This window comes from Artemia franciscana, chromosome 14, assembly GCF_032884065.1.
Source record: "Artemia franciscana chromosome 14, ASM3288406v1, whole genome shotgun sequence".
In the NCBI taxonomy this organism is placed as follows: domain Eukaryota; kingdom Metazoa; phylum Arthropoda; class Branchiopoda; order Anostraca; family Artemiidae; genus Artemia; species Artemia franciscana.
In genome coordinates, this window is record NC_088876.1 from 12,680,797 (window position 1) to 12,693,199 (window position 12,403).

Sequence of the window (12,403 nt, forward strand, 5' to 3'; positions counted from 1 at the left end):
CATAGATTTAACTCAAGAAAACAAAATCTCGCCTATGTATGAATGTGCCCAGATTTGGCATCTGTTGCCTAGTAAAATCGTATTTGACGTGCCAGCAGACCCTTGCTTAACTCGTGTGACTGCCACTATGATTCCTCAGGTGGAATCATAGTGGTATTGTGGAATCGCTATATTTTCCTCAGGCGGCTTTTTAAAAAAATGACCACGAGCAGAAAAACAGTGCCTTGTAACATGTATGCCGGGAGAGGACGGGAGAGGCCTTGAGCCCACATTCCCATAAAGATGCCTATATCTTAGTGATTATGTTTATCATTTCCTATATCCTTCATATAAAACAACTTATAGGGGGGTTTATGTTCTTTTTAAAACATGGGAACAGTCTTGTATTTTTTTTGCCCATTTTCCCAATGAATCACTAGAAAAAAGAAATCCAATGAAAATACCAAAATAGGTGTTTTTTAAACCTAGGGTGTGGCAAACGTCCCACTGAGTGCTCCTAATTGCAGTCCGAACTAAAGTCTAAGGTAAAGTTTTTATTAATCTTACCCCCTGTCCACTTCAGTTAAAAAAGTTGAATAATATGAGAATTTTTAGTTGCTTTACAACCAAGAACAAAAAATTCGATCTAAAACTTAGTCTTTTAGCTTGTAAAGTGGTACCTAATTTTTTTATATATATATATATTATTACTAATGTTGTACTCACTGAGTAGATTTTAATTTAAAGTAAAATAGCGAAGTTAAAGCTGTGATCGACATTAGCCAAAAAAGTTCAGGAACAGCATTTTGATATTGCATTTTTGCAATCGATTGAACGCCGTATTTCTTGGCCCGTTAAAACTTTAAAATGTTATGTCCCGAGAAGAACTTTTTTTTTAAAACAATAGAAAATAAATGTTAATACGTTCCCTAAAGATGATCTTAAACACTAGATTCTTAGGCATATTACGATTTAGACATTGAAAGCAAGCTATAAACCAACTTTGTTACCCATTTTCTGAGAACCTATCACTAATGTTGGTTTAGAAATGTACTTTTAACGAAAGAAAATATTATTACTTTAACCTAAAAACCTATTACAATCCATGTTGTTATTTCGCTAAATTGCAGTATGTGGTTAGAATAAACAGCTTAGATACCAATATCTAAGTTGTGTTACACAACAGCTAAATATCTAAGCTGTGTTAGAATATAAGACATTATTTGTTTTATATTTATCCAATGAAAAAACGAACTTTATTCTATTGTCTCATCTACTCTTTGCCACATCAACACTACTAATACTTGTAAACTACGTCTTTGCTTTGCAATGACGTAATATTATTGATTATTGAAATATTTATTTTGCAATGACGCAAATATAAATATTATGATGCATAAATTTTATTTATGGCTATTGTGTTATTTGGTTATCTTTATTCGCATAAAGATTTTTTCGCTCTAAATCATAAGCGATTATAAATTTAGGCCATCTACCACGATTATGTGGCTCACCACCTCTGAACATAAATAAGCTGTATGATTCTTCCTTTCATGTTATTTATAATAGAAGAGAAATTTCTGAATCATTGAATCATAGGAATGTTAGTACCTGGGTTGTGAAATTCAACGGTGTGATAGTTTTTTATTATTGCTACTACTAACAACTCACCTCAGCACCAAGCCACCCGAGGTCAGGGCAGCTCAGCGCGCTCCTCTTCCATCCCAATCTGTTCAAAGCCTCCCTCTTTGCACCCTCCCAGGGAGTTCCCATTTCCTTTAAATCTCTCTTTTTGACATACTCCCGCCCCAACCACAGACGACTTGCTTTCCTTTTAGCCCTAGACGATGTGCCAAAAAAGACAACATTTTGCAATCTGTCATCATTGATCCCCAGGACGTACCCAAGCTACCTCAATATTTCTTTAATTATAGCCCTAGAAAGCGGGATGGAACTACACTTTTCGTAAACCCTACTGTTTGAAATACGGTCAGTCAGCCGGTTCCCCAGAAAAATCCTTAGGCAATTTTCTATGGAAAACATCTAGCAAATCTTCATCCACTTTTCGGAGTGCCCATGCATCAGAGCCATATTTGACCACTGTCATCACTATAGCTTCCAATTTTCTAATCTTGGTTTGACATACTTATCTTCCTATACTTCCAAACTTTTTTCAAGTTTGAAAAAAAACCCTGACCCTTGACTATTCTACTTTTAACATGTTCACTGCTCCCTAGTAATACTACTAAAGTGAAGCTGTCCGCCAAATCAATCTTTTTGCTGCCCAACGTCACCTTTTCATCTTCACTTAATCCTAGCATTAGTAACTTTCGTCTTCTTAACATTAATTTTCATACCTATTTTAGCACCCTGAACACGAAAAATCTCTAAAAGTTCATTTATTTTGCTCACACTTTCACCTATGATGCTTAAATCGTCAGCATAACCTAAGTCTAAAAGTGTTTTTCCTCCCCAATTGATTCCGTGATCTCCCATTGCCTTTCCAGTTCTCCTAAAGACTGTCCATCAAAAAGATCCACATAAAGGAGGATAGAACACAACCCTGCTTAGCTCTTGATTTAGTACGAAACCAGCTGCTAACCTCATTTCTTACCTTAACCTCAGCAGTGTTATTCTCGTATATAGCACTAATCACTTATGTATTTGTCTGGTATACCAAACACGAATAAGACCTTCGCTAAAGCTTTTCTGTGAACAGAATTGAACGGTTACTTACAAAGAATCGAACGCTTGCTATAAAACTGAAGACTAATGGTGTTTAAAAAGTCAGGCACTTCTCAGTTATTAACCTAAGAGTGAAAATTTGGTCGACACATCCTCTACGTTTCCTAAAACCGCACTGTTCTTCCTTCATAATTTTGTCTACAGTATCTCTCAGTCTAAAAAGTATATTAATAAGTAATTTGCTTCCTACAGAAACCATACTAATGGCTCAATAATTACCACACTCAGTCTTATTATCTTTCTTAAACAGTTGTTTCATCAAGGCTTTTTTTTAAATCGTTAGGTACTTCCCCTTTTTCAAAAATCAAATTCATCATCTTCAGTAACTTATTTCTAACCTCAGAGCCACCATATTAAGGGTTAATTTAAAAAACTTCCCATAAAATAAGTTTTCCAAAGAAAAGTAAAGAAGTAAAGAGCTTCATTAAGCCATGAGCAAAAATAGTCAAATAATATCTCAAGCAAAAAAAAAAAACCACCACAAATCACAATCAAAAAATAAATTAAATTCAAAACGAACAAAAATTACAATAAATAGCTGAGTTAAACTCAAATCGAGCACAAATTAACATGAATATAGCTGATAACCCATGTCTTATCAAGAACAGAACGTAACTTGCGCTTTTCTAAAAAAAAAAAACAAAGAGCCAAGAGCTCATCTGGCACTTGTGACGAGGTCGGAAGAGCCAAGAGTTCATATAGTATGAGCTCTAGAAAAATTCTAAGAATCAATAGATTGTTTCAAAAGGAAAATTAGAGGCTTAATGCCGGTTGGGATTTAAAATAAGAGCTCTGAGTCACGAGGTCCTTCTAAATATTGAAATTCATTAAGATCCGATCACCCACTCGTAAGTTAATAATAACTTGATTTTTCTAATTTTTCGTCTCCCTTCAGCCCCCCAGATGGTCGAATCGTGGAAAACGACTTTATCAAGTCAATTTGTGCAGCTCCCTGACACGCCTACCAATTTTAATCGTCCTAGCACGTCCAGAAGCACAAAACTCGCCAAAGCACTGAACCCCACCCCCTAACTCTCCCAAAGAGAGCGGATCAAGTTCGGCTACGTCAATAAAGTATCTACGACATTTATAAGCGTTTTCCCAGATTTCCGGTTATCCCCTCCAGCTCCCTCCAGTGTCAAAAGATCTGGTCGGGATCTGAAATAAGAGCTCTGACACATGAGTTCCTTCTAAATATCAAATTTCATTAATATCCGGTCACCCGTTCTTAAGTTAAAAATACCTCAATTTTACTAATTTTTCCAAATTAACAACTCCCACCTCCAAAGAGAACGGATCCGTTCAAATTATGTCAATCATGGTCCTTTTTGGCCAACCGTCTGGGGCTACACGGAAAGCAGGTCGTCCTTGTCTGGGTTGGGAGGATGTCATAAATAAAGATTTAAAGGAAATGGGAACTTCCTGGGAGGGTGTAAAGAGGGAGGCTTTAAATAGATTAGGATGGAGGAGGAGCGTGCGTAGCTGTGTTGGCCTCAGGCGGCTTGGTGCTGCAGTGAGTTATTAGTAGTAGTAGTAGTAGTATCTATAACTTGTGCTTATTCTTCCCGTCAAGTTTCATCCCGATCTCTCCACACTAAGCGTTTTCCAAAATTTAAGGTTTCCAAGATTTCTGTTTCTCCCCTCCAATTCTCTGTGTCCTCGGATCCGATTCAAATTGAAAATATATCATCTGAGACATAAGATTCCCTAGTTTCCTAAGATTCCTAAGTTTCTCTAGGATCTGATCACCCATTCGTAAGATATTTCGACTTTCACGTTTTCCAAAAATTCCGGCTTCCCCCTCCAGCTCCCCCAATGTCACCGGATATGGTTGGGATTTAAAATGAGAGTTCTAAAGCACAAGATCGTTCTAAATATGAAATTTCGTTAAGATCTGATAACCCGTTCGTAAGTTAAAAATTCCTCATTTTTTCTTATTTTTCAGAATTAATCCTCCCCCCTCAAGCTCCCCCAAAGAGAGTGGATCCGTTTCGGTTATGTCAATCACGTATCTGGGACTTGTGCTTATTTTTCCCACCAAGTTTTATCCCGATATCTCCACTCTAAGCGTTTTGCAAGATTTTAGGTTCCCCATTTCCCCCCCCCCCCAATATCACCAGATCCAGTCGGAGTTTAAAATAAGAGCTCTGAGACACGATATCCTTCCAAACATCAAATTTCATTAAGATTCAATCACCCGTTCTTAAGTTAAAAATACCTCGTTTTTTCTAACTTTTCCGATTTAACCGTCCCCCTACTCCCCCCCCAGATGGTCAAATCAGGGAAACAACAATTTCTATTTTAATCTGTCCTGGTTCCTGATACGCCTCCCAAACTTCAAATTCCTAGCTTACCTGAAAGTGCCTAAAGTAGCAAAACCGGGACAGACAGACAGAGATACAGACCGACCGACCGACCGAATTTACGATCGCTATATGTCACTTGGTAAATAACAAGTGCCATAAAAACAAATGACCGTGGATTGTCAGCTCAGTTTACATATGCTGATATTTATTCCTTTTAGATATTAAATAAAAAAAAAAGCTTTTTCAACTGAAAGTAAGGAGCGACATTAAAACTTAAAACGGACAGAAATTATTCCGTATATGAAAGGGCTTGTCTCCTCCTCAAGTTTCCACTCTTCACGCTAAAGTTTGACTCTTTTTCACAACTCTACTTTTTAAAACAATAAAAACTTAAAACGAAAAGAAATTATTCCGTATATGAAAGGGCTTGTCGCCTCCTCAACGCCCCACTCTTTACGCTAAAGTTTGCCTCTTTTTCACAACTCTGCTTTTTAAATCAATAAAAACTTATTGATTAAGCGTAATTAATACTAGCGTAAAGAGCGGGGCGTTGAGGAGGGGACAGTTTCTCTCATGTACGGAATAATTACGGAATAATTGTGTTGCAAGAGCAACACTTTGGTTTTGTCCCAGTTTTTGTGTTGCGAGAGCAACACTTTAGTTTTATCCCGGTTTTTGTGTTGCGAGAGCAACACTTTGGTTTTGTCCCGTTTTTTTTTCCTATGCCGCCGATCTCGGCTTATTCCTGGAAACTGGTAAGAGTCTAAGCTGTGGTGGTTTTACGGAAAGTGTAGACCTCCGGCCGGATTGATGAATATGACATTGCATTTTGGAAAGCTCCGCAGAACTCTTGCCTGGGGCCAAAAATAATGGTTTTTGCTTGTCCACGAGCCAGAGCCTATGGTGTGCAAAGTGAAGTGGAGTTATATAGCCTAAGTCAGAGAGGAGCATCTGAAGTTGTGCAGCCAAGCTTTCGTTTCATTAAACCATGCTTCTGCTTTCGAGTGGAAAGCTCCGTTCTAGCAGGCAAGCCGGCAGGCACCACTTTCAAATTGAAGATGGACTAAAATCTATAAGTATTAAATATATGCGGCAGTTACCCGGCCCCACAGCCAATATATCTTCTTTGAGTGATAAATAGAAAAATTTACAGAAGCAAAAAAGTGGCATTTTCCCACGGGTCCGAAAGCGCTGCCGTGATTTCGGCTGGGTTTATCATTTGTTTTTTCGGACTTGGGATTGAGGTAGAGAAATGTTATCAGATGTACCTCTTAACCTTTAAAAGTTCCGTCATTGCTAAAGAAATTAGAGCTTATCCTTTGCTCCTTTCTTAGTGGTGACATGAAAAAGTAGGCCTACGGCAAAAAAAAACTACTTTTGAACTAAGACAGATAGAATTTTTTTTTTACGGCAATCGATAGCTCTTGATGAGCTGATCAAAGAATATGTCATCCATTTTTTGGTAAAAAAATTCCTTCATGAGATATACTAGTTTGAAAGTTTCAAGGGGTTGACAACTTCAATAGTAGGGTACACACTGAAACCAAAAATAGGCCAATACCAATTGTGAGACAGGTAGAGGACGTGTAAGGAACAGCCGGCTGTTAGACCATAATCATCTTCGGCAATAAGGGGTTTGCAACTTTGGCTAGTTGGTGTACATATTATTTGTTTCCGGTGTATTTGATGGTAAAACCAATTTGGTTCCAGTGGTAAGACATGCAGGGGGACTTGCAAGTAATTTTCGTCTGTTAGCCTACAATCATCTTCCGTGAAGAGGGGTTTGTAACTTTTGCTAGTTGGTGTAGCCTACCCATACTCACTGTAACCTAGAATTAAGTGTTTACACAACGGGTACAAACGATAACGTAAAACAATGAGGTGGTTTTGTAATAATTAGTGTCACCTATGGTATTTTAATCCTGAAAAATTACGGATAGCTTTATAATACCAACTAGATTATATAAGATATTGTTCCAAGTTTTCATCCGTCACAATGTCTACGATTGAAAAGGATAAAGTTCAACTGGCTTCAAAGTCAATTTAGTCCCTTCTTTCGATATTCTTTTGTTATTGTTGTTTTTTTCAACGCTGAGGAATAGCCTTTGATCATGTGATTACTGATCACGTTCTTCTTTGAACAAAACGTTTTAAAAGCTTCGATAGGCTGACAACTTCAGCGTTTGACCGATAGCAAAGAAACAAAACCAAAGTGTTGCTCTCGCAACACTTTATTTGGCGAAGCCGGAGAAAGGTTGCCGCAACACTTCACGTTGCTCAGGCAACGTAGGTCTAGTTTCTGTTAGTTTTAAATTTTTAATGTCGCTTCTTCTTTCAATTGAAAAAAACTTTTTTTTTCATTTAATTTCTGAAGTTTTTGAATTAATGCATGTTTTAATTTTGGCTCACCGCACATGAACAATTAAAACAAAATTTGCATATTATTTTTTTTTTGGCTAAATGGCTTTTTCGTGATTTTGATTGGACGATCTTGAAAAAAAAGGAGTGGAGGAGCAGGCCTAGTTACCTTAGAATTTTTTGTTACTTAAAAAGGTAACTAGAACTTTTATTTTTTTTACGAACGTTTTTATTAGTAATAAATAAATGAAACTTGCGAATTAACTTACGTAATAAACTGCTATACTTTTATATTCTAATTACGTATATGAGGGGGTTTGTCCCCTCGTCAGTACCTTGCTCTTTACACTAGAACTTGAATTTTGTCCTAATTCTTTAAGAATGACCCCCTGAATCACAAAAGCTGTAGTATAAATAATTGAAATTACTAAAAATACTTTAGAGTAAAGAGCAAGGTATTGAAAAGAAGACGAACCCCTTATATACGTAATAATTTCTGTTCGTTTTAAGTTTTAAAGCTGCTCCTTACTTCAAGTTGAAAAAATCTGTTTTTAATTTATTTTCTCATTGTTTTTTAAATAATGCTAGAAAATCCTACGCCTACTTCATGGAAATTCTCTCCCTCGTGATAGATTCCTCTATGGAAATATCCTCCCATGCAACCCCCTCCCCGAACCATCCCTCCCCAAACGCAGAAAAGTTCCCCTGAAAACGTCTGTACACTTCCCAATAACCATTAGTGTATGTAAACAATGGTCAAACCTTGTAACTTCCATCTCCTTCCCCGCGGACTATGAGGGATTAAGTCGTCCCCAAAGACATAGTAATTTGTTTTTTCGACTATGCTGAAAAAAATGCCTATCTCATTTTGATCCAGTGACTTTGGGAAAAAATGACCTTGGGAGGGAGCCTAGGTACCTCAAATTTTTTAGTCACTTAAAACGGGCACTAGAACTTTTAATTTCCGTTACAATGAGCCCTCTTGTGACGTTCTAGTACCACTGGGCCGATAAGATCACATCTGGAAAAACAAAAACAAAAAAAAAATTAACACGCATCCATGATCTGTCTTCAGGCAAAACAATATACAAAATTTCCACCTTTTTGTAGATAGGAGCTAGCAACTACTACAGTAGGGTTCTCTGGTACGCTGAATCTGATAGTGTGATTTTTGCCAAGATTTTATGACTTAGAGGGTGTATCCCCCTATTTTCTAAGTTAATGCAAATTTTCTCAGGCTCATAACTTTTCATGGGTAAGACTAAACTTGATGAAACTCATATATTTAAAATCAACATAAAATATGATTCTTTTAATGTAACTATTGGTATCACAGTTCGTTACCACGGACTGTTTGATTTATTCCTCCGAAGGTGAAAACATTTAAAACGCATTTTGTTTTCAGTAAAGCGCAAATTATGTTCTGGCCTTGAGATGGCATGGGGGTAATCAGCCCTACTCGTGTTATATTTTGTTCGTTTTGAGTGTGACTCAGTTTTTTATTGTAATTTGTTTGCTTTGAGTTGTATTTATTTATTGATAGTAATCTGTCGTAGTTTTACGTTTGGGATATTATTGGACTTTATTTCTGCTCATTTTTGGCTTAATGGAGCTCTTTACTTTTCTTATGAAAAACTTTTTTTGTGGAAAAAGTTTTTAAAATTAATTTCTGGTCGTTTTTATTGATATATTCGTTTTCTAAAAATTTTTTTTTATATCTGTTAAGTTATTTTATATAGGAATTCATAGTTTGGTTGTTGTTATTTGTATGTTGGAGCAACTTTATCAACAGTTTTTAATCCTGACTAAAACAGTCTTTTTTTATTTAATCTTATAACTCCTGAAGTTGACCTTAAAAATAAAACTTATTGTCATTCCCAAGAGATTATGTTTATGTTCTTTGATAACCTGGATACACTTACACTCTTTTATTTATTTAATTTGTAACAATAGAAGTAGTAATAGTAGTAGCCCCAAAAGTTTCAACATAATACCCCCAGTTGTTCTCTATATATTGCTGAGGTGTTTTTTGGCAACCATAAATACAACGCCCTTTCATTTAGTCTAAAGCAGCATTTAGTTTTAAAGCATAATGGGCCAATTGCATAGTTGTGGTGGTTTGACACAAGCACGGACTCAAGGGGGAGGCGATGGAAGCGATTGCTCCCTCCAAACAAAATTGTTAAGACTCCTCCCTAAATTATAATATTGAGTACTAAGAATATATAGAAAAATACCAATCGTTTTCAAATTTCTTCACACAGAGTAAAAGTTTCATAAACAGCCAAGTGTTATGAACGCAAGACTGAAACGTTTCTATGAAGTGAGAAAAAACCCAGTGGGGGGTAAACCATGAGCAAGGAGGCTAGACGGTGACAGTGACAGTGTTGTGGTCAGGGTTGCCGCCCCTAGTGATTTATTACTAGTTCTAGTGATTTTTTATATAGTCTAAACATAAAATTACTAAATCAACACATTAATCAATAGATTATTGAAGAAAATTTCTAAACCTACCAAGAAATCACTAAAATCTAGGGATTTTTTCCTTGCCGGGGAAACTGCTCTTTACGCTAAAGTTTGACTCTTTCTCTTAACTCTACTTTTTAAAACAGTTAAAAAACTTTAGCGTAAAGAGCGGGGCGTTGTTGAGGAAGCAGCCCCTTTCACAAACGAAGTAATTTCTGTTCGTTTTAAGTTTTAATGTCACTCCTTACTTTCCGTTAAATTTTTTTTTTTTCAAATTTAATTTCTGAACGTTTTTGAATCAATACATGTTTTGATTTTGGCTCTTCGCAGATGAATTATTAAAACGAAATTTGCATATTTAGTTTTTATGGCACTTGGTATTAACCAAGTGACATATAGCAGTCGCAAATTCTGTCGAGCTGTCGGTCTGTCGGTCCCGGTTTTGCTACTTTAGGCACTTCCAGGTAAGCTAGGACGATGAAATTTGGCGGACGTATCAGGGACCAGACCAGATTAAATTAGAAATAGTCTTTTTTCCAATTTGACCATATGGGGGGAGTTGGGGGCCCATTAATTCGGTAAAAATAGAAAAATTGTAGTATTTTAACTTACGAACGGTTGATCAGATTTTAATGAAATTTGATGTTTGGAAGGATATCGTGTCTCAGAGCTGTTATTTCAAATCCCGACCGGATCTGATGACATTGGGGGGGGGATTTCGGAGGGAAAACCTAAAATCTTGGAAAACGCATAGACTGGAGGGATCGGGATGAAACTTGGTTGAAAAAATAAACACAAGTCCTAGATACACGATTGACGTAACCGGAACGGATCCGCTCTTTTTGGGGTAGATGGGTGAGGGGGCATGGTTAATTCTGAAAAATTAAAAAAAATGAGGTATTTTTAACTTACGAACGGGTGATCGGATCTCAATAAAATTTGATATTTAGAAGGATATTGTGTCTCAGAGCTCTTATTTTAAATCCCGACCGGATCTGGCAACATTGGAAGGAGTTGGGATGGGGAACCTTAAATCTTGGAAAACACTTAGAGTGAAAGGGTCGGGATGGTGGGAAAAATAAGCACAAGTCCTAGATACATGATTGACATAACCTGAACGGATCTGCTCTCTTTGGGGTATATGGGGGGTTTAATTCTGAAAAATTTTTAAAAATGAGGTATTTTTAACTTACGAACAGGTGATCGGATCTCAATGAAATTAAAAACATATCGAAAACAGACAAAGAATATTTATTTTTCTGTTTTCAGGTACGTCCTCCTTTTTGCCATATATTTTGTATAACCTTGGACTTTCATGAGGGGGTTGTAGCAGAGCTACTATTTTGACATTTTCCTGTAGCATAACACTTGACTCGATTGAAAATGTACAAAACGAAATATATCTGGAACTGAATTACTTTTTTTGTAATTTACCTAGCTTTGATATCTTACAATATATTATCACATGGATAACCGTGACTTTCCCAGGTTTCAGATTTTGCTTGAAGGGTGTTTTAGAGGCTTCAACACAAAACAATTCGTAAGAATATGAATATTTGTGGGAGAGGAGGGATACGCAAATGCGCTTTACTGCAGGAATAAAAAATGGCATGTGATGTATTTCCCCACGTTCAGAAGAACTAATTGAAATTAGTTACCATAAGCCTACTTAATGTACTGAATTGAACGCAAATTGAGCCTAAAAATTATTTTTCTAAAATCGAAATAATTCCAATAGAGCCTTTTAAACTGACCAAAAATAGTGTTTAATTAGGTACTTCTGTATTATTCACAACACACTCGAGAGGTGAATTTAGGTTAATCCTAATGAAATATACCAAAATGTGCTGAAAGTGTAATACTTTAGCCACTGATCAATCAGGGGGACCCTACCCCCTCCCTCAAGCTTTTTCTGGCGCCCTCTTATACTGTATTGTTTCTTTTTTACTCTTTTTTTAGGATAAATCTGGCAATTTATCAATTATTGGCACCTTTGTCACATTGGGCCCCCCCAAAGATTTTGATCATTGGCGTTCTTGTCACACTGGGCCTCCTCCAAGATTTTGCTCAAGATCCACCCCTGACTTTAGCTTATGTAATCATATAATTTTGGCTATATATATTTGCACATCAGGAGGGCTTGGGGGCAAAGTAACCTAACGTACTTTAACCTAGCCTTACCCCTCCCAACTAATGTGCAAATATATAGATAAAATTATACAAGTCCAATGCATTCTGACACCTGTCATTTGTCTTTGTCATAGATCGTACATTCAGCAAACTTCTCAAGTGTGTTCTGAATAATATAAGAGTACCTTAAATTATACTGATAGATAAACATCCGAAGAATTTTTTTTATCAGTTTAAGGAGAAATTGCAGCTCATTGAGCTCTGAAGCAGAATAAGCAAATAATTAATTTAAAAGATTCCAATATGCGCTTTTGAACCCAGTTCAATAATTGCAATTGCCAATTGAACACCGAAATTTACAAAATTTAATTGTAATAGGCTTATTGAACTCGGAGAATTATGGTGTAAAAATTATGGTG